The sequence below is a fragment of the Natrix helvetica genome (assembly GCF_964273705.1).
Source record: "Natrix helvetica genome assembly, chromosome: 8".
Lineage (NCBI taxonomy): Eukaryota > Metazoa > Chordata > Lepidosauria > Squamata > Natricidae > Natrix > Natrix helvetica.
In genome coordinates, this window is record NC_138559.1 from 12368125 (window position 1) to 12394754 (window position 26630).

Below are 26630 nucleotides of genomic sequence, written 5' to 3' on the forward strand. Positions count from 1 at the left end.
AAATTAATATGGAAAGATAAGAATCTTTTTTCAAACTAAGAAAATTGGCTGTAGGCACACCTAATGCTGATTAAATTTTGAGGCACACAGAGCAGTAACCCTTATACATATCAAGTAGTTTAATTTGAAATGTTCCTTGCTACCTTGGTAAAAGTTAACAGACTGTTTTATGCTTGATGAAAAATGGTGCATTTCATGAAGAGAGAAAGGCTGTTAATTCGTTTTTGGCTTCCTCTGTAACTATAGATTGTTTTACGTTGGAAAGACCAAAAGTGTGTTTAGAAAGAGTCAGGAAATAATTTATTTTATCTAAAACCAAATTGGCTGATTTATTTCCAGGGAAGGTTGTTGACAGAATTGTTAAATCACTTACAAATTCCTTCTTAAAGAAAATCCTCGGATGGAAACTGCTGTCAGGATTGCTAGAAACATCACGTGAAAAAGAAAAATATACAATCTGAAAAAAATCGAAGCTGTTGAGTAAAAAGGACTTGAAAACAAAGAAAAAAACTAAGAAAGCAAAGAAAAAAAAATCCAGTGATTACAATTCTGCATGACTTGCTTCCAATTAATTACATTTTAACCTGTCAGTATCCATTGGCCTGTATTCTATGTCCAGTAATCAAACCCATCTGGAATGTGGCTAGTTTTTGGCCCAGAAGGACAGTTATCATTCTAATACAGTTAGGCCTGGATCTATGAACTTAATTTTGCCTAACAACTTTATTGCTAAACTAAGCTAAGCTAAATTAAGCTAAACTAAGCTAAGCTAAATAAAATATTTGTTAAGTGAATTTGCCCCGTTTTATGACTTTTCTTGCCACTGTTGTTAAGTGAATCACTGCACTTGTTCAGTTAGTCAAATGGTTATGAAATGAGTCTAGCTTCCCCACTGATTTTGCTTGTCAGATTAATGCCAGGAGGTTTTAAAAGGGGATCACATGACTTTGGGACACAGCAAGGGTCATAACTACGAACCAAGTCCCTGGATTTTGATCACATGATCCTGGGGATGCCACAAAGGTCGTAAGTGTGAAACATGGTCACGTCACCAAGGCATTTCTTGCCGCAGTCATTAAGTGAGTCGTTGCAGTTGTCAAGCTAGTAACACAGTTGTAAAACGAATCTGGCTTCTCAATTGGCTTTGAAGGTCACCAAACGTGACCCCAGAACACTCCCACCGTCGTAAATATGAGTCAGTTGCCAAGCGTCCAAATTTTGATCATGTGACCATGGGGATGCTGTAATGGTTGCTAGTGTGAAAAAGGGTCATAAGTCACTTTTTTTCAGCGACGTTGTAACTTTGAACAGTCACTAAATGAACTCTTGTACGTCGTGGGCCACCCCTAGTTAAAGCACATCCTGAGAATAGACTAAAGAAAACCAGATTCAATTTGATTTGTAAACAGAAATCACCAAGATCACTGCTCTTTGCTGTAACACCAATTTTCAGCAGACAACTGGTAGATTGTAATGATAGAATAGAATAGAATAGAATAGAATAGAATAGAATAGAATAACAGAGTTGGAAGGGACCTTGGAGGTCTTCTAGTCCAACCCCCTGCTTAGGCAGGATATCCTACACCACTTCAGACACATGGTTGTCCAATCTCTTCTTAAAAAGTGTTGGTTTCCTTGAGAAAGAACATAGTGCTGAGAAAAGTGGAAGGGAAAAAAAAGAAAACAATCAGCAACAAGGTGGATGGATTTAATTACTGTTTTTATGGGAACAGATAAACTTGGAAACAGCCTATGTAATTGCTAAGAATCAACACCATCTTGGCAGCAAACAACCAGCAATGAAGTGGTCACCATGATGTAAAAAAAGATGTTGAGACTCTGGAAAGTGTACAGAGAAGAGCAACAAAGGTGATTAGGGGACTGGAGGCTAAAACATATGAAGAGCGGTTACTGGAATTGGGCATGAAAAGAAGGACTAGGGGAGACATGATATCAGTGTTCCAATATCAAAGGGGCTGCTACAAAGAAGAGGGGGTCAACTTATTCCCCAAAGTACCTGAAGGCAGGACAAGAAGCAATGGTTGGAAACTAATCAAGGAACAACTAACCTGAAACTAAGGAGAAATTCCCTGACAAGGATAATGATTATTTATGGAACCACTTGCCTCCAGAAGTTGTGGATGTTCCAACAATGGAAGTTTTTAAGAAGAGATTGGACAACCATCTGTCTAGAATGGTATAGGGTTTCCTGCCTGAGCAGGGCTGGACTAGAAGACCTCCAAAGTCCCCTTCCAACTCTGTTATTCTGCTGTTCTGACAAAATCATTCCTTTTTTGGCTACTGAATTAAAGTTGAATCTGCCTATCACCAAGTTGACAGTAAAATTTAAAATGGAATTTCTAAGATAATTTTGTATAGTTGCTCCAATGATTCAACATTTCTGTTAGCAGCAGAATGAAATGTTTAACTTTGGGTTATTATGGACTAAAATTAACCCTTTGTAGCTGTAGCATTTCTTAAAATGTAGTCCTTTCTTGGTTCAACAATAAGGAACCAGATATGAATTTAATCAAAAAAATGATTGCGGTTTGCATTTAGACTGATGATTTGCTGCCTACGTCCTGGGTCCAAGTTGATGGATTAAATTGTTGTTGTTTTTTGTGTATTTTCAGCTATAAGCCATGTGCTGAATTTAATGTTAATTAAGTTTACATGACTAGATCACATTCAGAAAATGTTATCTGTATTTGCAATTAGGATGCAGAACAGCCTTCTGTGCATTGTATCAATTGTACAAAATCCCTTAGATACTATGGAATTCATGTCTAGGACCATATAGGACTGCATCAGTGGTGGGATTCAAAATTTCTTACTACCGGTTCTGTGGGCGTGGCTTGGTGGGCATGGCTTGAATTTGTGGGCGTGGAAGGGGAAGGATACTGCAAAATCCCCATTCCCTCCCCACCCCACTAACCTGCTTTCCAGCTCCATTCTCCTGTTCAGGGCAACAAAAGAAGATCAGCTGGGAGTCTGGGAGGCAGCAAGGGCGGGGCCAGCCTATTTGCCGGTTCTCCGAACTACTCAAAATTTCCGCTACCGGTTCTCCAGAACCTGTCAGAACTGGCTGAATTCCAATTCTGGACTGCATCACAGAATCAAACGTTTCCAGACATATATATCATAGTAGTATGAGAAAAGACCGTGGTTGAGACATGGAACTCATATTTGTAGGTTACAAGTTCCACTTAAAATAATGGCCATTTTCTATTGGCTTTCTATTTAATAGGAAATATTTCTGATCAAGATCTTCAGCAGCATAAGTACAAGATGAAAAAAATGATCTTCAGTTGTACAGCTGCATAAATCCAACAGATGCTAGGAATATTTTTACATGAAATGTTTTATTTGAAAACTCAAATCTTCCATATAAAAAAACCCATCAATTACTAGCAGTGACACAGTTTCACGACAACTTTTTCGTTCTGATCTGTTTTGGCAAACTTGAAACTGTTATCAGTAGAACTATAAGTCACATTGTGGCACAGGCTGTTGGGCTTTTTTTCAGTATCAATCTTAATTGTCATCTTTCCCATCCATTATCTTTCTCCGGTTTAAGCCCTCCGGAGCCTTCAGGGACCTTCAGGAGACCTACGAGCAACCGACTTCCAGTTTGCTTGTAGGGCTGGTTTAAGCCTTCCGGAGGCTTCAGGGAAGCCTTCTGAAGGTCCATGAAGCCTTTGGAGGGCCTCAGGTGGGGGAGGCAGTTTTCGCCCTCCCCAGGCTCCTATAAACCCTCTGGAGCCTGGGGAGGGCGAAAAAAGCATGCAAAAATGGGGGGGAGGTTTCGTGCCTCTCATGCGTGCATGCGCACTGGATGTGTGTGTGTGTGTTGCACCTTGCATTATGGGTGCAGCATGCCCGCACATGACCCCCCTTTGCTCCCCCCTCATGGCACGCGAGCCAAAAGAGGTTCGCCATCGCTGCTATATTAGATAGTTTACCCCTGTGTGATTGATGTTCTTTCAGGGACCAGCCTTTGATAGTTTGAAGCAGTGGTGGGTTGCGGGCGGTACACCCTAATACGGGCATACTGGTGCCTGCTGGGAACAGCAGGGACCATTCTGGTACGGTGCTTCGGAGGGCCCACCTGCCCTCCCTTGTTTCTGAGCTGTATTTGACCCAACCGGGCCATTTGCGCATGCGCATGCAGTGTATACCACCTGCGAGAGGCTCCGCCCAGAAGCTGGAGCATCGTCATCAGAGGGTGCTGATCCGGAACCCACCACTGGTTTGAAGGTATTACGATCAATATCATATTGGTTTCTGAAGCTTATACTAACTTTGATTGTGGGTCAGACACCAAACTGGAATCCTATGTGCATTGTCTTAACTTTTGCGATAAAACAATAAAATAGGGCTTTGCTTGAGGATCCTGTGTTCAAAAATCCCCCACAATGATTATAGCACTTAGTAATAGAACTTATGTTTATAAACCACTTTGCAATGCTTTAAAGCCTGTCAGCGTTTCAAGTAATGCAGGACCCTGAAGCAGGTAGATTCCCCAAGGAACGGTTTATTGAATACTTCATGTTGGCACAACTGGTGAAAACGGACTCTGAAGGTTCCCACAGTTTTCACCAAATTTAAAAGTACAAGTTCCCACTTCCCCCAAGTAATCGGTCCAATTGTCCAATCGAGGTGCTCGCCACTTGCTTGGTTACTCCACTCCTCCTCTCCCCAGCCACTTGTTGGAATGTCCTTAGTTCCCACAGGAAAACCTTTGACTACAAAACCCCAGCTATCTATTTCCCTCCTCCCTGTCCCTCCTTCTTCCTTGCGGCAACCCTGAAGCCTCCAAGATGGGCTCAGCCAGGCTCGCTTCCGCGTTGACCCAGCCCTCTCTAAGCGATTTAGAGAGTCAGCCTCTTGCCCCCAACAATCTGGGTCCTTATTTTATCGACCCCAGAAGGATGGAAGGCTGAGTCAACCTTCAACCGGTGAGACTTGAACTGCCGAACTGCTGGCAATTGGCAGTCAGCAGAATTAGCCTCCAATACTGCATTCTCACCCTTATTCCACCATGACTCTTTATTATGCTTTAAAAAGCTGGAAGCTGCTATCAAGCTTGCGGTTGATACCTGTCAGAAATGACGAAACCTGCAATTATTGATGTTGTTATACCTACATTGTAGTTCTCTTCATATTCGCTCGGCTCGCTTATGTTTCAAAATTTTAAATTTGGTATAAACGTCTGTAGATCTGCTGCCATAACTTGAATTTGCTTTCATCCTGGCCATGAAACCGTATCTTCTAGAGAGAGAGAGGAAAACCCTACCAGAGTTCCAATTTATGCAGTCATTTTGCCCTGCATCTCATTTTCTGTATGTCCTAATGTGCTTTTCACAGGGACAAATACACTATCCAGCAGGCTGCAGAGAAGCCTAAACTGATTCCAAGCAGATGGGCTTGATTGTTAGTTCTCTCTGTTTGTGCCAACTCCTGCATGCTTCTTGCCATTAAAAAGCTAGACGTGCTGGAAAATATCCCCTTTTTCTGCCCAAGGGCATCCAAAGGATTCTTGTTTGGCACATATCCTCAGGGGCCCCTGCAGCTTGCAAAGATGCTTTGTAGCAACTGGGCCCCATCAGAGCTGCTTCATAAGCAGAGCCAGATGAAGGTGGGGGAATTAAAGGCGGCCTTCACTCCTTCCTTTGAAGACTCCTACGGTTGCTTTTCACACTGGTGTGCTTTATGTTATGCTCATCTACATACAATTCATCCTTGCAAACAAGAAAATAGCAAAGTGTAGTAAGGAAGTAGTAGCCACCAGTCAGCAATGTCTTCCTCCCTCCCCATCTCCCTCTTCCTCCCCTCCCTCTTCCTCCCCTCTCCCTCCCCATTTTCCTCTTCCTTCTTCCCCCTCCTTCCCCCTTCCATCCTCCCTCCCCATCTCCCCCCTCCCTCCCCATCTCCCCCCTCCCTCCCCATCTCACTCTTCCTCCTTCCCCTCCCTCTCCCTCTCCCCTCCCTCCCCATCTCCCCCTTCCTCCTTCCCCCTCCTTCCCCCTTCCATCCTCCCTCCCCTTCTCCCTCTTCCTCCTTCCCCCTCCTTTCCCCTTCCATCCTCCCTCCCCATCTCCCTCTTCCTCCCTCCCTTCCCTCTCCCTCTCTCCCTCCCCATCTCCCTCTCCCTTTCACCCTCCCTCCCCATCTCCCTCTTCCTCCCTCCCCCTCCTCCCTCCCCCTCCTCCCTTCCACCCTCCCTCCCCATCTCCCTCTCCTCTCTCCCTCCTCATTTCACTCTCCCTTCCACCTTCCCTTCCCACCTCCCTCCCCATCTCCCGTTCCTCTCTCCCATCTCACCGAAAGCAATTCTATAAAACCAAGAGATGCATAGAAAAGGTTCTTTATCAGGGCTTGTTTAAAAAGTTCTTCTCTTTTCAGGACAGTCTGAGCATCTTTTTAAAGGAGATCAAGATGGCACATTTCCATGGCCGATGATGGCTATCAACTTCTGCTTGCCTGTTTGGATTCTGGGCTGAGAAAATTAGCATTTGACCCAACGCCAGGAATATTTTGGTTGTAAGTGTCTTTGTCATACTGTATTTGTCTTACTTGGAGATGCACACAATGGAAAACTGCAATATGTTGGCAAGGGACTCTTAAAAAAAAAACAATAAACCTGCCTGAGTCATTTATTACCGATTTAAAAAATGTGACCCTACTGATAGACAAGCTGTCAGATTTAGACTAGGAAGAGATATCTACAGAGTCCCTTTGTGTTATTTAACATCACGAATCAAGTTTTTTTCTCTCTCACAAGAACAATCTACTTTCCCCCACTACTGCGATCCTTTTGTGGGTGGATAGAGAGGAAGCATTCAAGAGGCCTTTTAAAAAGCGGCTTTGGCAGCTGAGATGGACTACTGCTGTTTCTGTATTGGAGTTTTAATTTCATTTTTAATTATGTTTTTCATGAATTTGGTTTTTAATATTTTAGCTCCATTGTTAGCTGCCAGGAGAGTGGGTTTTGGCACAAAGGAAGGCTGGAGATATATAAAAAAAACTATTATTACAATTATGATAACATCTCTTGTGATTTCAACTTGTAAATAGCCAAAGGGCATGCATATGTTATTTACAAGTAGCATTGAACTGACATTCCTCTTTTGTTCTTTTATTTCTGTCTGGATGCTCTTGTGTTTCCTTCTCCTTAAATGGTGGATTTTTAGATGTGAAGCTGGCCCTCTGTTTTTAGCTCATAAGCATACTGGTTTTCTGCTCTACATGACTATTATATGTTGATAAAACCTTAAATGGGAAGTAAATTTATTGTGATTCTGTAGAACTGATCAATATTCCATTTGGCAACCCTTCAGTTATAGTCATTCGCTGTGTTTATAAAATGAAATTCAATGTAGAGGAAAGTAAGCTTTTGCACTCAGGCAAGAAAAAAACAAAGGTCCAGGCACAGGTACAGCTGAAAACTGGCTCAATAGCAGTAACTCTGAGAGGGATCTTGGAGTCCTGGTGGGACAATCAATGAAATATAATCAGCAGCCAAAAAACTCAATGCCATCCTAGGCTGCATTAACAGAGGGATAGAATCAAGATCACACGAAGTGTTACTACCACTTTATAATGCCTTCATAAGACCACACTTGGAATATTGCATCCTGTTTTGGTCACCATATTATAAAAAGGGAAGTTGAGACCCTAGAAAGAGTGAAGAAAAGAGCAAGAAAAATTATTAGAGGGCTGGAGGCTAAAACGTATGAAGAACGGTTGCAGGAATTGGGTATGTCTTGTCTAGTGAAGAAAAGGACTAGGGGAAACACGATAGCAGTTTTCCAATATTTGAGGAACTGCCACAGAGAAGAGGGGAGCCAACCTATTTTTCAAAGAGCCAAGACAACAAACAATGGATGGAAACTAATCAAGAAGAGAAGTAACCTAGAACTAAGGAGCAATTTTTAATAGTGAGAACAATTAACCAGAGGAACAGGTTGCCTTCGGAAATTGTGGGTGCTCCCTTACTGGTGGCTTTTAAGTAGAATGTTGTCTGGAATATTATAGGAACTCCTACTTGAGCAGGGGGTTGGACTAGAAGACCTCCAAGGTACCTTCCTGTTATTTATTTTTGTTATTATTGTTGTTATTATTTCTATTGTTGTTATTGTTGCTATTGTTGTTGTTGCTATTGTTATTGTTGTTGTTATTGTTATTATTATGTTAATCTTTGGTGAGATTCACAGCCTTTGTGGCTGGTTGGTAGCTCAACAGCTCGAGTCCTAACCAAGGACCTAGGAACTGTTAAGGTAACGTGTGTGTGTGGGGGGGATATAAGCTGTTCCAAGTAGGGTGGTTTTTTTTGTAGAGTCAGAATGTTCAAGTCTGATAAATTTAGAATTTCCAAATAGCGAGGTAGCCCTTTAGGTATTGCTCCAAGGGCTCCAATTACAATTGGGACAACACTCGATTTTTTCCCCCACAGTCGCTCAACTTCAATTTGCAAGTCCCAGTACTTTGTGATTTTTTCTTGCTGCTTATCTTCAATTTGTGCATCACCAGGTATTGCTGCTGCTGCTGCTATTATTATTATTATTATTATTATTATTATTATTATTATTATTATTATTATTATTATTATTATTATACGATTGTATCACAGCGGCCAGTTGTTTCGCCGGATTTGGCATTGATTACTAGTCGGGCCCCACCCAGGGGCCTAGGACGTCGTAACGTATTTTCGTAATATGTGTGTGGATCCAAGCAGTGCGGCCTTTTGCATTTGACTGATGGTGATTTTGTCAATTTTTTACTGTTTTAAATGTAATTCCAGTGCTTTTGGAATAGCACCCAGTGTGCCGATTACCACTGGAATTACCACTGCTGGTTTGTGCCATAATCGCTGAATTTCAATTTTTAAGTCCTGGTATTTCGCGATTTTTTCATGTTCCTTCTCGTTGACCCTGCTGCTATTATTATTATTATTATTATTATTATTATTATTATTATTATTATTATTATTATTATTATTATTATTATTACTACTACTACTACTACTACTACTACTATTACTACTACTACTACTACTATTATTATTATTATTATTATTATTATTATTATTATTATTATTATTATTATTATTATTATTATTATTATTATTATTATTATTATTAAAATGCTTAGCCAGGTCTGGCCAGGGTCATAGCAGATGTATGCACAAGACAATGCTAATGAATTCATGTCAGTTACATTTTCTGTAATCTAGGATGTATTCTAGGTCAAACTCATTTTCTTATTACCTGGTTTAAGGGATGGATTGAATCCACAACAGGCAAAATTCAGCAGACAGATTAAATGCGTAATGAGAATGTATTTCTAGATAACGGAACATTCCCCAAAGACATTTATCATTTGTTCTTAGCTTGTCCTTACATATTTAGTGTGGATGTAGGAGAGAGACAGGAAAAGCAAACAAGAGAGGAATTAAAAGATGATGGAAAGATCTAGCAATTTCCTATTAAAATAAAAGGATTTAAATGGATTGCAATGCATTCTAATATAAACACATCAAAATTGAGAGAGAAATGTAATTAGGACTTCTATTTAGGTAAACAATTTTGCATTTTTTTGAAATAGGACTCTTAGATATGGAATTTACCGTTATTGAAATAAATAATTATTTTACCATGTTTGAAAAGGGATAGTTCTTGCAAGATATTCTGCTTTAGACTCTGAAACAACTTGACTGACCTTGACTTGGGAGTAGGTTCTTGTAATATTTTGTAGCATATTTATATAATTTTAATACAGCCCTTCTTCAAAGAGCCAAAATTAGTGTAGGTAAAGGTTCCCCTTGTACATATGTGCTAGTTGTTCCCAACTCTAGGGGGCGGTGCTCATCTCCATTTCAAAGCTAAAGAGCCTGCGCTGTCCGAAGACATCTCCGTGGTCATGTGGCACATCAATACTTTATGCGTTACTAAAGATTAGACAAGATTAGTCATCCTATGTTTACTTACTTTCACCAACCGTTTTCTGTTCAAATTCAGTTGATATGAAGAATATCCTCCTTCTCCTTTACAACATAGAAACGGTGTAGTAGTCATGTTTCTGGAAAGAATTCAGCCAAATGGCACAGTTTTATTTTTAAAGTTGAAAACTAAACAAGTCTCAGACTACCATATATTGCGTTTTCTAATTAATCTTGCCTTGTATCTTGAGAATTTGTTTCTCCCTCCCACACTTTTATTTAAGGGGGAAAAAAGTTTCCAGATACAGTCATAAAACAGATCTTGCAGAACCATAGAACATATTCATGGTATTTGTAATGTTCAGATTATAACATTTTACATACAAGCAATTGTAGGGTGACCAGTCATTGCTATAATGACGTAAAGTCTCTTTTTTATTCCAATTGCTATATTTCAGATCTTCTGATTATGGCATTTTTTTCATAAGGTAGAAACAATTCACAAAGCCGCATAGGATGACCCAGCCATTGCTCTCATGATATGAAGTCTCTTTCTTTCATTCCGATCCTGGCACATATGTGCCTTTCTTCCCTTGCAGCATAGACTGTATCATAATATGTACCTTATGAACTTCTTTGTAACTCTGAGGCAGCCTGAAGTCATCCTTGGTTATATTAGCATTGAAGTATGATTTTCCTCTTTATCCTGGCTTAATTGTGCCATGGATAACATCTCCTCCTTTTAATTGATTCTTCATTTAGTGGCGCAAACTGCAAAAACCAAACCAAAAATAATTAATCTTGCAGAAAACCAAGCCAAGTTTGGGAAATGGTCCAACTTGCTTTTCTAGCCACTTGTCAAAGATATGCCCCTCCTCCTACTCAGCCTAACCCTCACCCTTCCAACCTAGAGAGAATGATTGGTGGATTTTCCGGTGGGACAAGGGGGATGCATTGATGGGAGAATTTAATAATTCCCATTCTGGGATCATGTACCATGTAATATAGATGTAGATTGCGCATTAAGTGAAAACAGGATCACTTGTCACCCTGATGTCTATGGCAGGATCGTTTCCTAGTGAGGAAAGCAGATTTAATGCTCTGGCTTTTTGAGTGCTATGCATACTTAGTTGGGGGTGACTGGGGAAAACACTTAAAAATATACGATATCCTAAATAAATGTAAAAACAGAAATGTTTACTCAAAATGGTATGCTACTGCAGTGACAGGAAGTGTCAAGCATTCGTGAGATCCTTCTTGGTGATGAAAGGCCACAGTAAATATTTTTAGTGACAATTGGAGACTCAAAGAGTGAATCCATGGCACATTGAAGGCAAGGCCATGTCATGTACATAGAAGGACTGGGATTTTTTTTTTTGTCATTATCCACAATTTTGGGGCAGAGAATTTATTTTTTATTAGTTTGGTTTTTTTTAAATCCATAAAACCCACTACATAAAACCTACGTAGTTGGAGACAGACAGTATATTAATGAATATCAGTTACTGGGCTGGTGATCTTGTGGTATGCTTATTGCCAGGAGTGGGCTTCAAAAAATTTCAGCAACAGGTTCTTTGCCTGGTTGCTGGGTGGGTGTGGCCATGGTGGGCGTGGCCTAGTCAGCCTCCTGCACCACGGCGGCCGGGAGTGGAGGCGTTTTTGCTCTTGCCAGGCTCCGGAGGCTTTCCTCAAGCCTCTGGGAGAGCAAAAACTTCCTCCCTTGGGCTCTGGGGGCCCTCCAGAGGCCGGAAAGGGGCCAGTTTCTGGACTTTCGGAACTTCCAGGAAGACTATTTTTCCCCCTCCCTGAGCAGGCCCTGCACTTACCTCACATCTAAAATGGGCTGCGTGGAGAACTCCTGGGAGGGGCAGGGTGGGATGGGTGGGGCTAGCCAGATATGGTATTTGGAGGTTCTCCAAACCGGCCATAAAGTTACCTATGGGTTCTCCTGAACCCTGGCAAACCCATAGCAGCCCACCCCTGCTTATTTCAAGGAAACATTTTTATTATATTATTTTTAAAAAATCTAATTTATTTATTTTAAAAAGTCAGATTATTAAACTGACTTGCTTGGGTTATGTCAATGAAGGTACAATCACCCAGGCCAAAGGTGTCTAAAGGTTGAATCATGTCAACTGGACCAAACTTTGTTAATCTGAAACATTTTATTGCTCACCCAACAACACAATTTTGATGAAGTTGCTTGGATGAGCAACGAAATGTTGCTCACTTTAACAAAGTTTGGTCCAGTTCAACCTTTAGACTTGCTTGGTTGTTGAAAAACCATATTAGCCCTTTCATGCTTCGTTGACAACAGACGTTGTTTAAAGGTGGCCAGTTCCACCTTTTAAAGGTGGCCCCACACACACACACCTAATATAGGATATAATATAATTAGGTTTGAATGCTTTACCCAGCGATTTCTGTATTTCATGGAATAGAGGTCCCCCACAGACAGCATACATTGAATATACATCTGGCATGCCCCTGCTTTTGTCTCTCTCATTTTGTAACTTGTTCAAAGTTCCAGCTGTAAATAGGATCTTCTATTTCAAAAATCTGAGTTCTAATCTGTGAATGATGATCTCAGCTTGGTACTCTGAATGCTAAAACTGGAAAGGGGGGGAAAAAAGGCCGTGTATTCAGAGAATGGATTGAATACCATTCTCATCTAGCAGCTGCTTCTTGCAAACTTGTTTTCGCGCTATTTTTTTTTTTTTCAGCTTTACTGGTTGGCCTCCTTCCTTCCTGAGCCTTAGCATCTGGAACAAATCAACATTTCCGAAACTGTCATCCAACAAAAGGAAATTATTGTTAAGTGTCAGGGGGCTGTGTGATTCAGAGGAGTAGTGATGAAGGTACAAGAGTTCCCACCAATGGCTACACACTCTGGTGAATTTCATTTCTATTTCTAACTTTTTGTTTTTCTAAAAGTGGACTAAAGTTGCGCTTTGAACCAAATAAACAGCTGGGGTAGTTTTGGTCCTTTTACTCAACATTTGATATTCCATTAATATTTTAAGAATAGTGCCTTGCATGTATTGTTCTACAAACGAGTTTTGCTGTATGCTGAGATTGACTTCCCTGTAATCATTGTAAAACTAGTTTATGTCTTCTAATGATGCTCTGCTAATTTTAGATGCTCACCAAAGTCATTTTTCAAATGTCCATATAGATAAACAAAACATGAGATCCTCCCCCCCCCGTACTTCCCTAGCTTTGTGGGAGGCAATTTTCCGTGAGAGTATAACTAGGATGATGATAAAATGATTCGTATTTTGAGACTCCACATGAAGGATTTCTCTCTCTCTCCTCTGAATTGGTATCAACCTTGGGGAAGGATTTGGGAATAGGTGGGGGGGGGGTTGTCAGAGGAATAATTATTTATGAAGATGATCATATGCATATGATAATCAAAAGTTCTCCTGAGAAGGAAAGTCTTTAGTGACTTTCAGAATATTGTGAGTGAGGAAAGTAAGGCTTGCTCCACACACAAGGGATCAAAATATGAAACCAATTTTGTGTCTTTCCATAATACCACCAAGCTTATCATTATCTGGAAAGTTACAATGGTAAATTCTAAAGGTGAATCAAATTTAGTTTAAGTAGGCATAGTGACCAATTTGTCTTCTACTTTCCCTCTATTGCTACAAAAAATTGTTGAGTTGGGAATCAACAGTGATGATGAGTAGAAACATTTCACTATCTGTGTTTAGCGCAAGTCTTATTGGATGGATGGAATAATGGCTGGACAACAGGAAGATGGAAAAAGGGTGGTCACCCTTTTGTGACTGGCACAAAAACCATTATCTCTGTATCTGGGTGAAGATGGCAGTTATAGGAAATGAAATCTAAACTCCTTCAGTCATTGTGTGGTTGGGAGAACTGTTTTGATGAACCTTTCTGAAACTCTTTTATAGGGAAGAAATAAAACAAGGATTCTAATAAGTTGTTTTAGTTCTTGGTGGCCCTCCTCTCTCTCACTGTCAAATTTATATAGCCATCATCTCAACATTGTGAGTATAGGAAACTCACAATGTACAACACATAAAAAATTAGGATATCATGAATACACATTCTGATGTACCAGTCAAGTCTTCTAAAAAATACTTCTCATAACCAAAATCCCATACAAACTTGGGTCCACTTATAGTCTGGCCCTCACCCCAGAGGGAAAACTCTTGTTTTCTTCCTAAAAGCTAACAGTGACCGAGTTATACAGAACTCAAAGAAAAACCAGTTGGGGATAAGATGGTATTCCGTAGGGCAACTAGACAAGGCATGTTTTCTGGGTTCTATTGTTTCACAGAAGGGACCTAGAGAACGGAGACCCTAAAGTGTTTCTGAAGAACCATCTTAAGATGTGAGGAAAAAAGTGTGCAGACTTTTGCTGAGCTGTTAGCAGTCAGCTTCCAACAGTGGTCTTTCCTTCTCAAACAACTGTTCTGAAGATAGAAGCATACCAGAATAAGAGAGTTGGAAGGGACCTTAGTGGTCTTCTAGTCAACCCCCTGCTCAAGCAGGAGACCTTCTACCATTCTGGACAACTTCTGAAGGCAAGCTGTTCCACTGGTTAATTGTTCTAATTGTCTCATTGAAGAAAAGAAATAGATAAAGCATTCTCTTACGAGTGGAGGGTAGGTGGTGCAGTTACAAGTTAAAAAAAACCCCAAGAGTCGCATGGCATGGTAACATAAAAAAGAGATTATCTGAAAAAAAGAAGAGGTACTGAATATTAAAACATTGCTGATGGGGATGGAAAATTGGAATTCTTCCAAAGACACTTTGTATGCCAGCCTGATGAAAGCAATGGAAAGAACAACTGGCCCAAAACACACTCTGACAGTCTGACTTGAGAATGAATCTAGTGCAAATTTGAAGTACAATTGGTCCTGGAGATACTCAGTTTCATACATTAGTTCCTTTCCTAGTATTTCTTAGATAAGGGCTGGAACAGGCCATCTATTCGTTGAGTTTTCTAAATCTATTTGCTATTTGTTAAGTTTCTTTGCTGTCTATTTCGCTGTGGGGCTACTTTAGGTGAGCAGCCTATTCTTCAACTTTTCGTTTTGTTTAGTTTTAGTTGAAGACTAGGCCAAAAGAATTTTAGTTGAAGAATAAGCCAAAAGAGTGCTATAAATAAAGATTCTTGAGTTAACAAATTGTCAGTGGTGCAATTAAATGCACTGTCATATTTGTCAGCATTGCAATTTCTCCTCCATATTTAATTCACCTGGCCTGGTTCCCAAAATGGGAATCAACACGTTAGCTATTTTCTGTTGTTTTAGTTGGCTATTTTTCAGTTTCATGCAGCTACTGCCTAGGTGAAATCCAAAGGTATTTTACCCTACCTCATTGTTTTAATTAGGTGCTTAGGGATAAATTTTGGATCCATGTACAACATGCTCCAAACTATATTATTTATTGTTTTACAATATTACATTGTAATTCCTTCCTTTGTGGTCACAATAGAATTCATGACACACATTCTCCATGTTTTATTTTTTAGAGTTCTCTCTCTCTCTCTCTCTCTCTCTCTCTCTCTCTCTCCCTCCCTCCCTCCCTCCCTCCCTCCCTCCTCCTCCTCCTCCTCCACCACCACCACCTTCTCTCTGCCTCTGCCTCTATATCTATACACACATACACACAAACATGCACTCTCACACACATAAAATGGTTTTTAACCTTGTGTATTTTATATATTTTAGCTTTTAAAATTATGGATTGTTTATATTCCACTCTTCTTATGATGATCTATGATCGTAATAAAGATTTGATTGATGTGTTCTTTTATGACCTATACTAGCATCTTATGGGAAAAGCATGAGAAGACTCAGAGGCATTTCTGTGGTTAAGATAAACTGGTGATCTTGAAGAGTATCTTAAGAAACATACTGAATTCAGAAAGCGTTTTTACATGCTACAGAGAGCCAGATGCTCTAATAAAGAGGCAGTGATTTGTTGGCCTAGAGGCCAGTTAATGAAAGAGGCTGAAAGTTACAGGAAAAAAAACCCACCAGCATTAGAATTTTTGATTGAAACTCTCCTAGTTACTTGGAATTCCCAAATAGTGACAGTCGGGGAAAAGCAACAGAATCAGGATCTGCTCTGATTTCTACTTCTAATGGACAAGGATGAATTGGATTTAGGAGAGGGGTCTTGATTCAATAGAAGACATGTTTTGCGTGATTATCCTGCCTCAATTCCAAGGAATTCTAAAATTGACAAAATTACTCCTTCGGAATCTGCTGAGCCATTGTCAGGTCGGGTGTAGTTTATACTGGGTTAGACTGGTCAATCCTCTGACTTGATGTAAATTCCATGCCATCCATGAGATGTCCATATTAAATCCATTCTGCTCCTTTTTGTAACTAACCTTCACAAAAGAAATTATTCTACATTAATTTCCCATGCCTGCCCTATAACTATTCTGGACAAATGGCTATCCAATCTCTTGAAAACCTCCAGCGATGAAGATCCACAAATTCTGGAGGCAAACTCTTCTGGTGATTATATCTATATCAGCTGCATTGTAAAATCAGGATTGTAAGAAAGACAAAGTTTAGCTATTCTAAAGCCAACAGAGTTCTAGGCTGCATAAACAGAGGGATAGAATCAAGATCACATGAAGTGTTAATACCACTTTATAAGGCTTTAGTAAGACCACACAGAATATTGTATCCAGTTTTGGTTGCCACGATGTAAAAAAGATGTTGAGAATCTAAAAAGAGTGTAGAAAAGAACAATAAAGATGATTAGTGGACATATAAAGAAGGGTTGATAGAACTAGGTAGTCTAATCTTATGGTTCGAATCCCTAGCGCTGTGTAACAGAGTGAGCTCCCTTTACTTGTCCCAGCTTCTGCCAACCTAGCAGTTCAAAAGCATGTAAAATGCAAGTAGAAAAATAGAAACCCCTTTGATGGGAAGGTAACAGCATTCCATATGCCTTCGGTGTTTAGTCATGCCAGCCACATGACCACAGAAACATCTTTGGACACTGCTGGCTCTTCGGATTTGAAATGGAGACGAGTACCACCCCCTAGAGTCAGGAATGACTAGCACATATGTGAGAGGGGAATCTTTACCTTTAGTCTTATGAAAAGAAGCACCAGGGGAGACACGATAGCAGTGTTCCAATATCTCAGGGGTTGCCACAAAGAAGAGGGAGTCAAGCTATTCTCCAGAGCACCCGAGGGTAGGACAAGAAGAAATGGGTGGAAACTAATCAAGGAGAGAAGCAAGTTAGAACTAAGGAGAAATTTCCTGACAGAACAATTAATCAGTGGAACAACTTGCCTCCAGAAGTTGTGAATGCTCCAGCTATGGAGGGTTTAAGAAGATATTGGATAACCATTTGTCTGAAGTGGTGCAGGAGGTTGGACTAGAAGACCTTCAAGGTCCCTTCCAACTCTGTTATTCTATTTCTAATCCATGTACTTTTCCTATAAACTTGGATCAGTGGTGAAATTCAATTTTTTTTACTACTGGTTCTGTGGGCGTGGCAGGGGAAGGATACTGCAAAATCTCCATTCCCCCCTCCCCCACTCCTGGAGGAAGGAAATGGCAAAATCTCCTTTCCCACCCCACTCTGGAGCCAGTCAGAGGTGGTGCTTGCCAGTTCTCCGGATTACTCAAAATTTCCACTACCGGTTTTCCTGAAATCTGTCAGAACCTGCTGAATTTCACCCCTGACTTGATACAATTAGTTTAACTCAGAAGTCACAGCCTGAATATCCAAAATGTTCATAATAAGGCATAGAACCAATGGGGAATATGTGAAATCCCTTACTGCTCTTTCAAAAGAAAGGAAGGAGTTTTCTTGTGACATTACATGTTTACCCATCTGCCCGTTCTCCTAGCTCTTTCAGCTTGCAAAACTGTGCCTTTGTATCTGATAGACTTGTAAAAATGGTAGGATGGCTAAAGCCTCATAAAATGTTACTGGAAAAACAGCAAGTGATAATAAATGTAGTTTTTTCTGCTGAATAGTAAATTATAGCCCATATATTTGTCATTCTTACTCTCATAAGGATTTAATGTGATAATATGTTGGGAGCTGTAGAAACAACTTATAGCAAATATATACATATTTGTAAAAAAAATGCTTGCATCATTGTTTCCCAATATTTATTCATGGGGGTTTAGAAGCACGGTTAAAAATTACTTTTTCTCCCCTCTGAAATATTTCAGAAATACAGTGCAAAATTGTAGGTACATGGGACTTCTGAGCAACTCTTTTTACCCTATGCTTAAATTATTATACAGCAAGAGGGTTTAATCCAAACAAATGATTAAGTCTCAAGCTTCCCTCAATTCCTGCTATGCTACATTATTTCAGTCTGCTTCATTCAATATTATCCATCATTGGAAATGCATTACAATTCTCTATAACGTTCTTCTTAATTCTGAGATGTTAACATTTATATCGTAGTCTAAAATAGCCATTGACTGCAAATAATACTCTAAACAATATAGATACGAGGACAGATTGTTTATTTTCCCATGTTCTTTCTAAAAAAAAAAAAGATACCACCATAGGATTTAATCAAATCAAACAATCAAAACAAAATTTCTTCCCTTGATCATTTTCCTGTGTGATTCATGCTCTATCTCCTTGCAATCCACTTTCTAACTTTAGCATTGACCTCATCAAGAACTGCACAAGACAGCGTGGAACTGACCCTTTCCCTAATTTTTCTTAGCCATAGAAAATAACTCATGATGGAGAAGAAGCCCCCCCAGCATCCTTTTTTTTGGAGGTCAGTCCATGGAGCATGGAGATTTGTGCCACAAAAATTCAGTAGCACACCATCCAAGTAACATTGGTGGAACTTCTGTCTGTATTTGGATGGGAATCAAGAAAGAGAACTAAGTTAAATATTCAGAGCTTAATACAACGTCCACCACTTAAATAATGTATATTGGTATAGTGGTTGAAATATTGACGGAGTGATTTTTTTTCTCATTCCACTAAACTTTTTGTGGGGAGGAAATGAGAAGAGGGATATTCCATCTATTGGATGAATGAGTTATTTATAAAATAATACAATAATACAATAGCAGAGTTGGAAGGGACCTTGGAGGTCTTCTAGTCCAACCCCCGGCCTAGGCAGGAAACCCTATACCATTTCAGACAAATAGCTATCCAACATCTTCTTAAAGACTTCCACTGTTGGGGCATTCACAACTTCTGGAGGCATGTTGTTCCACTGGTTAATTGTTCTAACTGTCAGGAAATTTCTCCTCAGTTCTAAGTTGCTTCTCTCCTTAATTAGTTTCCACCCATTGCTTCTTGTTCTACCCTCAGGTGCCTTGGAGAATAGTTTGACTCCCTCTTCTTTGTGGCAACCCCTGAAATAAACCCCATTTATTTAATGGATGGATGGATATTAGAAATATCCATAAATAGACAAAAATTAGGATGAAGGAAGTTTTAGTTTCCCCCAGCATGACATGATCATGTTACTTCCACGTACCTTGAGACTTTTAACTATCATTTTTTTAAAAGGTGGGGCAAAAAAAGCCCTTTTTGTTCCAACCAAAGTTGCATATTGCAGATGTTGTGGATGGCCTTAACATAGCCAAAATTTGGCAAGAAAATATTTTGTAGCTGTACAGGAAGATCGTTGTAATCACAGTTCTGTTGCAGTCACCTAAACGTATTCCTCACATTACTTATGAAAATAAAGATAGTCCTTTATTTCAGTTCTGTCACCTGAAATTCTCCATGCTCAACACTGTTGAAAATGCAACAATCTACTAGCTCTAATTACAGCTTTAAGCTTCCTGATCTTGTTTGCTCTTTATGATTCCAAGTTAGAATAAGAATCCCTTAATAGTTATGCTTGCTCTAATTACACACTGTGTACCTTCTTGATGGGGATGTTAAGCTGCCGGAAACCTTTGCCAAACTTCTGAAGAACATTTCTGCAAGAGAGGAACAGGGAAAGCTTAGATATGCACCGATTTAGCAATACATTGAATCGTTCAACATTGACACCAGGCCATGTTAAACATTTCCAAAAGGTAAAATTAATTTCTAAAAACCTGGACTTCACGACATGATGTTCCACAGACCCTATTCCAAGATGTTGGGTGGATGAGGCCAGGAGGAAAACGAAGTTCTATTTCATTGTATTTGGACTTAATTAAAAATTAAGTAGCAATAACATTTAGACTTACAGACCGTTTCATAGTGCTTTACAGCCCTCTCTAAGCAATTTACTCTGTCAGCATCTTGCCCCCAACAAACGGTCCTCATTTTACCCACGTCAGAAGGATGGAAGGCTGAGTCTGTTGAGGATCAAACTTCAAATTGTGGGCAGAGTTAATCTGCAATGCTGCATTCTAACCACTGCACCACCAGAGCTCCTTAAGTATCATTAGTAGAGGTCTTCAATCATTATCTCTTCTTTCCCACTAAAATTATAATTTTGAGAAAAATTCTGTGGGGCCCACTTGAGATTCTTAGAGGCTACTTAGTGGTTATGGACTTTCAGCTAATGCACTTACAAGAACATTCATAGGAGAGGCCAAGGAAACAGCTGCAACTGCATAATTGTATCCCTGCTCCTTTCTACATTCGTCACATATAAAAAGGGTGCTTTGATTGCATGATTATACGGTTATGGCCCCCTTCTAGGTTTCCTTTTTGAAGCATGCTGCTTTCTTTTGGAAGCTCCTGCTTCTGCCTTACACAATAGTGAACATATTCAACCACTTCAAGGTTTCTTCCCTTCTTATCCTCTACGCTTGCATTTTCATCCCTGCTTTTTTATTCTTACTAAGATTGATCTTTTCTTAAATCCAATTGTAGCTTGTTTAAAATTCTTCTGGTTTACCCTCTGCAGGACTTTTGTTAAGTGTTTAGACTGCAATACGTACCATGAATCAGTTTACTTAGCCCTGTTCTTGTCCGATTTTACTAGCTCAGCCTCTTGACAGTTATATCACATCCGGCTGTTCCCTCTCTCATTGTTTCTATGATTTCTTCTTCATTGTTTGCATTGTCTTGATATAAAGCTCACCCATCAGTGGTGGGTTCCGGCTGGTATGGTAGTAGCTGAGAGCAGTGCCCCATCTGCCCACCTGAGTTCCATACCTGTTTATAATGCAACTGGCCAATTGCGCAAGAGTGTACAGCGTGCAGTGCCTGCGCGACCTCCGCCGAGTAGCTGGGTGTCGCGGGGGGGGTAGCATGCACATGACTTGTGCACATGGCCTTGTGCGCAGCATACCGGTAGTATAAGCTACCATTGTCACCCATGTATAATTCATATGTGAAATGCTGCAGGGAGGGAGGCCCCAAAGGTCCCCTTTCAAGAGGCAACTGGACTTTCTTTGTTTTTCCTTGAAGTCATTTCGCTTCTTATCCAAGAAGCTTCTTCAGTTCTAATTGAACCCTAACCAGTCGGAACTGAAGAAGCTTCTTGGATGAGAGGTGAAATGCCTTCAAGGAAAACAAGGGAAGTCCAGTTGCTTCTTCAATAAGCACCATTGGGACAACTATGACCCAGATAACTGAGAAGATACGTAGGGAGGGAGGGTAAGCAAAAGTAAAACAGAGAAGGGCCTGTGCTACGTATCTCTTTGCTCCAGCATTTAAAATAAAATCTTAACATTTAAAATAAAGGGCAATGAGTTCCTAGTAGGCTCTCCAGCTTCCTTGGCCAGGAACACCACTCTCCAATATTTAAAGGTAAAGGACTTGTTTGATTTTATTTCCATTTGTTATCCAAACGTACCGTTTGGTTTTCTGGTAAGCCAAAAGAGTATTTAGCAATTTCATAGTTGGCTTATTCACCTTCCTGAATTTAATTATGGCTTTTAAGGCCCTTTTACACCCAGTGGGAATTCATTGGACTGCTGCATTATCTGTGCTAAAGGAAGAGATTCTGCATTCAACAATTTTGGGAGCCTAGAACCTGAGGTCCTTTAGGCAATTAGGCAAAAAGGGGTGGTTTTTGTGTGTTGATATATAGCCCTCCCATGTGGATCTAAAGAGCCTCCCATGTGGAACTCACCCCCCCCCCTTTGAGAGTGTACATGAAGACAGTTTCTAAATTTAGGAAAGTGGGTGTTTGTCTGTGTTTGTATTTCGAAGACTTTCCTGCAGGATTCTTCATGAGACAAAGTCAACTTGAGGTTGAGAAAGAACCCATAAAGATTTTAATTTGTGCAAATGCTTATGTGCACCATAGGTTGATGGTATGTGACCAGTATAGGTTGATGGAGTACGAGTATATATTAATGGAGTATCAGTACGTGATCTAAGGTGGTATTTTCTCTCTAGCTTGTTCTAATTCTGCCTTCAGAATTCCATTCATCTAAAAGCTTCTGGTTTGGGTGCTTTGAGTATAGCTCATTTATTATACTCAAAAGATGGCTAGGTCTATAGTTGGCTAGTGGTGCTCAGTTTCCTTTTTATCTATTAGGACTACTGTTGCTGCCTTCAAGTCCTGATCGATCAATATGAATGAAGAGAAATGCAAGTAGGGGTTTCTCACCAGCACAGTTGGTTTAAGCACTTCTGCTAGAACAGAACACCTGGAGTTCCCATCACTTGATGCATTTAACCATTTGAGGGGAAGAAACTGGTAGCCACTTGCTTAAAGAGTTAAGAAACATTTTCAACTCATTTGGTTAAAGAAAAAAAAACCTAAGGTAACAAAACTAAGAAGTGCTCAATGTTTAAACCTAAGCAATTTCAGTATGTTTTATGGATGCAGGATCACCAACCACTAATGGTCTGTTTTGTCACAGAACACATCTTATTGTCGATAATTTTGTCCCGATGGCCGCTGAAATTTGCTTCCTTGTAATTTAAACCTACTGTGTCAGGGTTCCAAGTAACACTCCCAACAAAAGTAGACGCCAAGGCTAGGCAAAGTTCTATTTTATTAGAGATGTCATATTGGCACATCTGGGAAAACCAAAATCCGAAAGCTTCCAGGTTTTCGCCACCCAAAAGAAAGTCCAAGTTCCTGTCCCAGGACCCAGAAAAGTCCATTACATGGTCCAATCAATGCACCTTCCTAACTGGAGATACTCCCCAGTCACGCCCGTCCAGGTGCAGGGCAGAGTGGCCTTGACTCTCAGAGAAAGGAATGTTATTTTGACTATATCTCCCCAGCTCTATACAATGCCCCCTCCAAGTTTCCCACAGCACTAAATGTGGCAGGCCTGAAGATCCAATGCCCAAGATGGCTTCCAGACCTGACATACTGTTTGTTGACATAACTTCCAAAACAATATTGAGCAATTTTGCCCTGCCATCTTCATAACAACCTTTCAGATAGTTGTAGACTGCTAACATGCCTCATTGCAGTCTTATCTTCTCCATAGTCAATGTCATTTCTCTTTCTCACAAGGCAGAGGGGTTGAAAAGCACAAGGTTTACTCACTGACATTAACTGCAGCACCCAGGAGATATGCACAATCTAATTGCAACAAATAAATAATCCATCCTATTTATTTATCTTCTAGCAGATATGAATAACAATGGACTAATAGCTTAAAACAAATGGAGGGTGTTTTTTTTTGGCAATAATTGTATTAATGTTCTCAAATACGGAAGACTAATAAAAAGCTAGAAAAATATAAAAAGCAAATAGGCAAAGTCCATTTTGATGCCGCAGTGAAGATTCTTTCGGAGTGCAAAAGTAGAAAGTAAAAACACTACTCAGAGCAGAAAAAAACGTAATTAATCAATATCTAAAAGTTAAATAGCGTCCTTCTGAAATTGTGGGGGGGGAGGGGTTGTCTAATATCTGGAGGCTGATATTTTGAATTATTCCTAAAGTAAATGACAAGAAAGTCAGAAACATCTATCTGGAAATTAATGCATGGAAGCAGTTTACCCGTGGACTAAAACAATGCACGTATCTCTTTAAATTCCCCATCTGATTTGCAGCAAACAGAAACACATAAAAAGGATATTTCCTAATCGGTCACCTTGTCCCTCTGAACTGTGAAAACACCCTAAATTTAAGAGCAGTGAGAAATAACTGTTTTACTAGAAAATGTTAAGATGTGTAATATGGTCCTAAGCGCCTCAAGAAATAAAGGAGATGTAAGTAGAAAAAAACATGTCTCTGCTGGAATTTCCTTAGCCTGCTTTGCAACAGCTGAACCCTTCACTCTCATGCCCTAAAGGGGAAGGAGTGGGGTGGGGGGAGAAACAGAATTTCAACAGGGAATTAGAACACATTGCTTCCAATAATCAACTCCCCCCCACCCTTTTCACACTTCCCCAAGCCTGGTAATTGTGAGACGGTGATGAGTCCATTTACTTGGCAGTTCTAATTTCCAAGGTTTTTTGAATGTGGAGAAACTGTGTCTGCGGGGCACGGACGAGATGGCGGCAGAAATCAATTTCCCACCTTTGGAATCAAGGCACAATTGTTGCCAGAGAAACTGATATTTCTAGGAACTAATGGTGGCTTCACTGTAGTTTGATGCCACCCTATGCAAATAACATGCTTGTCTTTGCACGGGGAATTGTTTATTATAGAAATGGAAGCATCTGTGCAGACTTACGGCATAATATCCAAATTGGTTGTTTAAACTACTCATGCCTGACAATCTTAGGAAAATCTAGTCTGGACTGAAAAGCTCTGATAGCAGTTTACAAGTTATTCCACCTTGGGGCTGCAGGCTGCTAGATTTTCCCACTGGACAATTATTTTGCTTCCTGAGTGTTTACTTTTTTTAATCTCAGGAAAGGAATTACCAAAATTTCATTTCTATAGGCTCTGTGAGTAAATGTACATACGTACAGAAATACATTCAACCAAACTAAACCAAACTTCTATGTACAAAGTCAAAGTACACATATCTGCAGCTATAACCTTAAAAATTACTTCTTACTGCCCTGTTTCTAGTTACTTTTAAGATATACCCTTGCTACGAATTCTAGCACAATGGATCTTCGGTAAGTAGACATTACTGACATGAAACTTGGTAGAAATATATCTATATGTTTTCTTTTTCTGACCCTCCTACCTTTTCCTACCCTTTTTTAAAATAAGAAATGTTTCCGTGATGTGTCATTTTGCATCCCATCAATTATCTGAGGTAGCTTCCTAGCTCCCTAATAGCCCTTAGTGTTAAGCCTTCTATCTATATCAGGGGTGTCCAAACTTGGGAACTTTAAGACTTGTGGACTTCAACTCCCAGAATTCTGGGAGTTGAAGTCCACAAGTCTTAAAGTTCCCAAGTTTGGACACCCCTGATCTATATGAAGATCACTCTTAACCAAAAAATGGGAGTCTTTGTGAGTCTTTACTATAGTGCTTTATTTTGACTCTGCTCCATAGAACAAAATTTCTTTGCAGCTCTGCATGCCTCTGTACTTTGAGGAAGAATTTAGTCTTGAAATTTCCTTCCTTCTTTCCTTCCTTCCCTCTCCCCCCTCTCTCCCTCCCTCATGCAGTTAGATTTTTGTATTGTGCCTTATTCTTTTTTTAAAATAAACAGAAATATTGTTGCTGTTTTTAGTCCATATAGATGGTAGAATAATATCATGAAAACCTTAACTCAGAAACCCAGTCACATATTGAGTTTCCATCTTATTTGAAAATTATATTGAACTGAGAACTCAGATACCTGTAATATAAATGTAATATAGTGATGTACATTGGAACAAATCTTTACCACATCACCTTTACACATAGGGTAGGGTTGGAAACATATCCCTCAAGTAATACCAAAGTAATTCAGTTGCTGATAAATGTTCAGCTTGACATTTAACTCTACCTAGGCTGAAATTTCATTCCATAGTTGGCATTTAAGTCTCACTCTGTTTATATCATCAGTGTTTTGCTTCCACAAATTTATTATTATTATTTTTAAAAGTTCATAAAGACCTTAACACTATTGTCTATAATAAAGATTCTGAAATGTTAATTCTGTATAGAGAAATTTATTTACAAAGAAACATTGATTTGTAGACCTGTACATGTTCTGCAAGTTATCTTTTGATTATACATAAAAGCTTTTGATATAAAGTATGTTAAAGCTAAAAGAAAGAGAGAGGGGAGGGGGGAGAAAGGAAGGAAGGAAGGAAAGTTGGATTAGAGCAAGCAGCGCAAAAGATGCTTTCGTTTCATGAAATTCATCATTTTTATGTCATATTCATGGCAGCTGTTAATATTAATAGTGATAATAAAAAAGAAGCTCCAAGAAATTAATTAGAACATTTGACAAGAGACAGCTAGCTGTTGTCCACTTCATTAAAAAATGCTTTGGAAAATATAGGGGTTTTTAAAATGAAGAATTACAAAGCCAGAGAACAAGAATGCAGAGTCTTTGAAACTTGGAAAATTTGGCTTCAGGCTTAGACAAAATTTGAAACTCTTCCAGCTACAAAATGTTAAATGGAAGCTTTATTCCCATCCCACCTCCGACTTTTCCACTATACAAAGCATGGTTTAGGACGGGTTAAGTAAATTTCAGACTTTGCTTTTTTTCTGTTCATGCCCTACTAAGGACTAACCTGATCTGATCTTGATTTAGCTTTTTTGTAGTCAGCAAAAGTTAGCAAGGTGCTGCCACCTAGCTTTAGCTAAATCCTTCTTTTTAGATTTAGAATTTAAAAAAGGCATATTCTGCTACGTTGAGAAGGTTTCCTTAGTGTTTGGGGGAAAAAATCACTATTGAGCTTCATGGTGACTGAAGTGGAAATCTAG

General features: G+C 39.6%; 1 protein-coding gene and 1 long non-coding RNA gene across 7 annotated transcripts in view; one reads left to right on the forward strand and one right to left on the reverse strand.

The window, feature by feature from the left end:
• The window catches only part of LOC309396068 (uncharacterized protein), a 193186-nt gene that overhangs the window by 64826 nt on the left and 101730 nt on the right, over positions 1-26630 (forward strand). The window contains exon 2 of one of the 4 annotated variants that reach the window (XM_081960829.1): positions 6406-6543. The exons of the other annotated variants lie outside the window; for them this stretch is intronic. The gene's annotated coding sequence lies outside the window, so the exon portion shown is untranslated. The remainder of the gene's footprint in view (positions 1-6405; positions 6544-26630) is intronic. 4 annotated transcript variants of the gene reach the window in all.
• The window catches only part of LOC309396084, a 415466-nt gene continuing 399020 nt past the window's right edge, over positions 10185-26630 (reverse strand). For all 3 annotated transcript variants that reach the window (XR_014176033.1, XR_014176034.1, XR_014176035.1), the window contains exons 5-6: positions 19812-19869; positions 10185-10711 (exon numbers count right to left, since the gene is read on the reverse strand). This is a non-coding gene — a long non-coding RNA (uncharacterized lncRNA). The remainder of the gene's footprint in view (positions 10712-19811; positions 19870-26630) is intronic.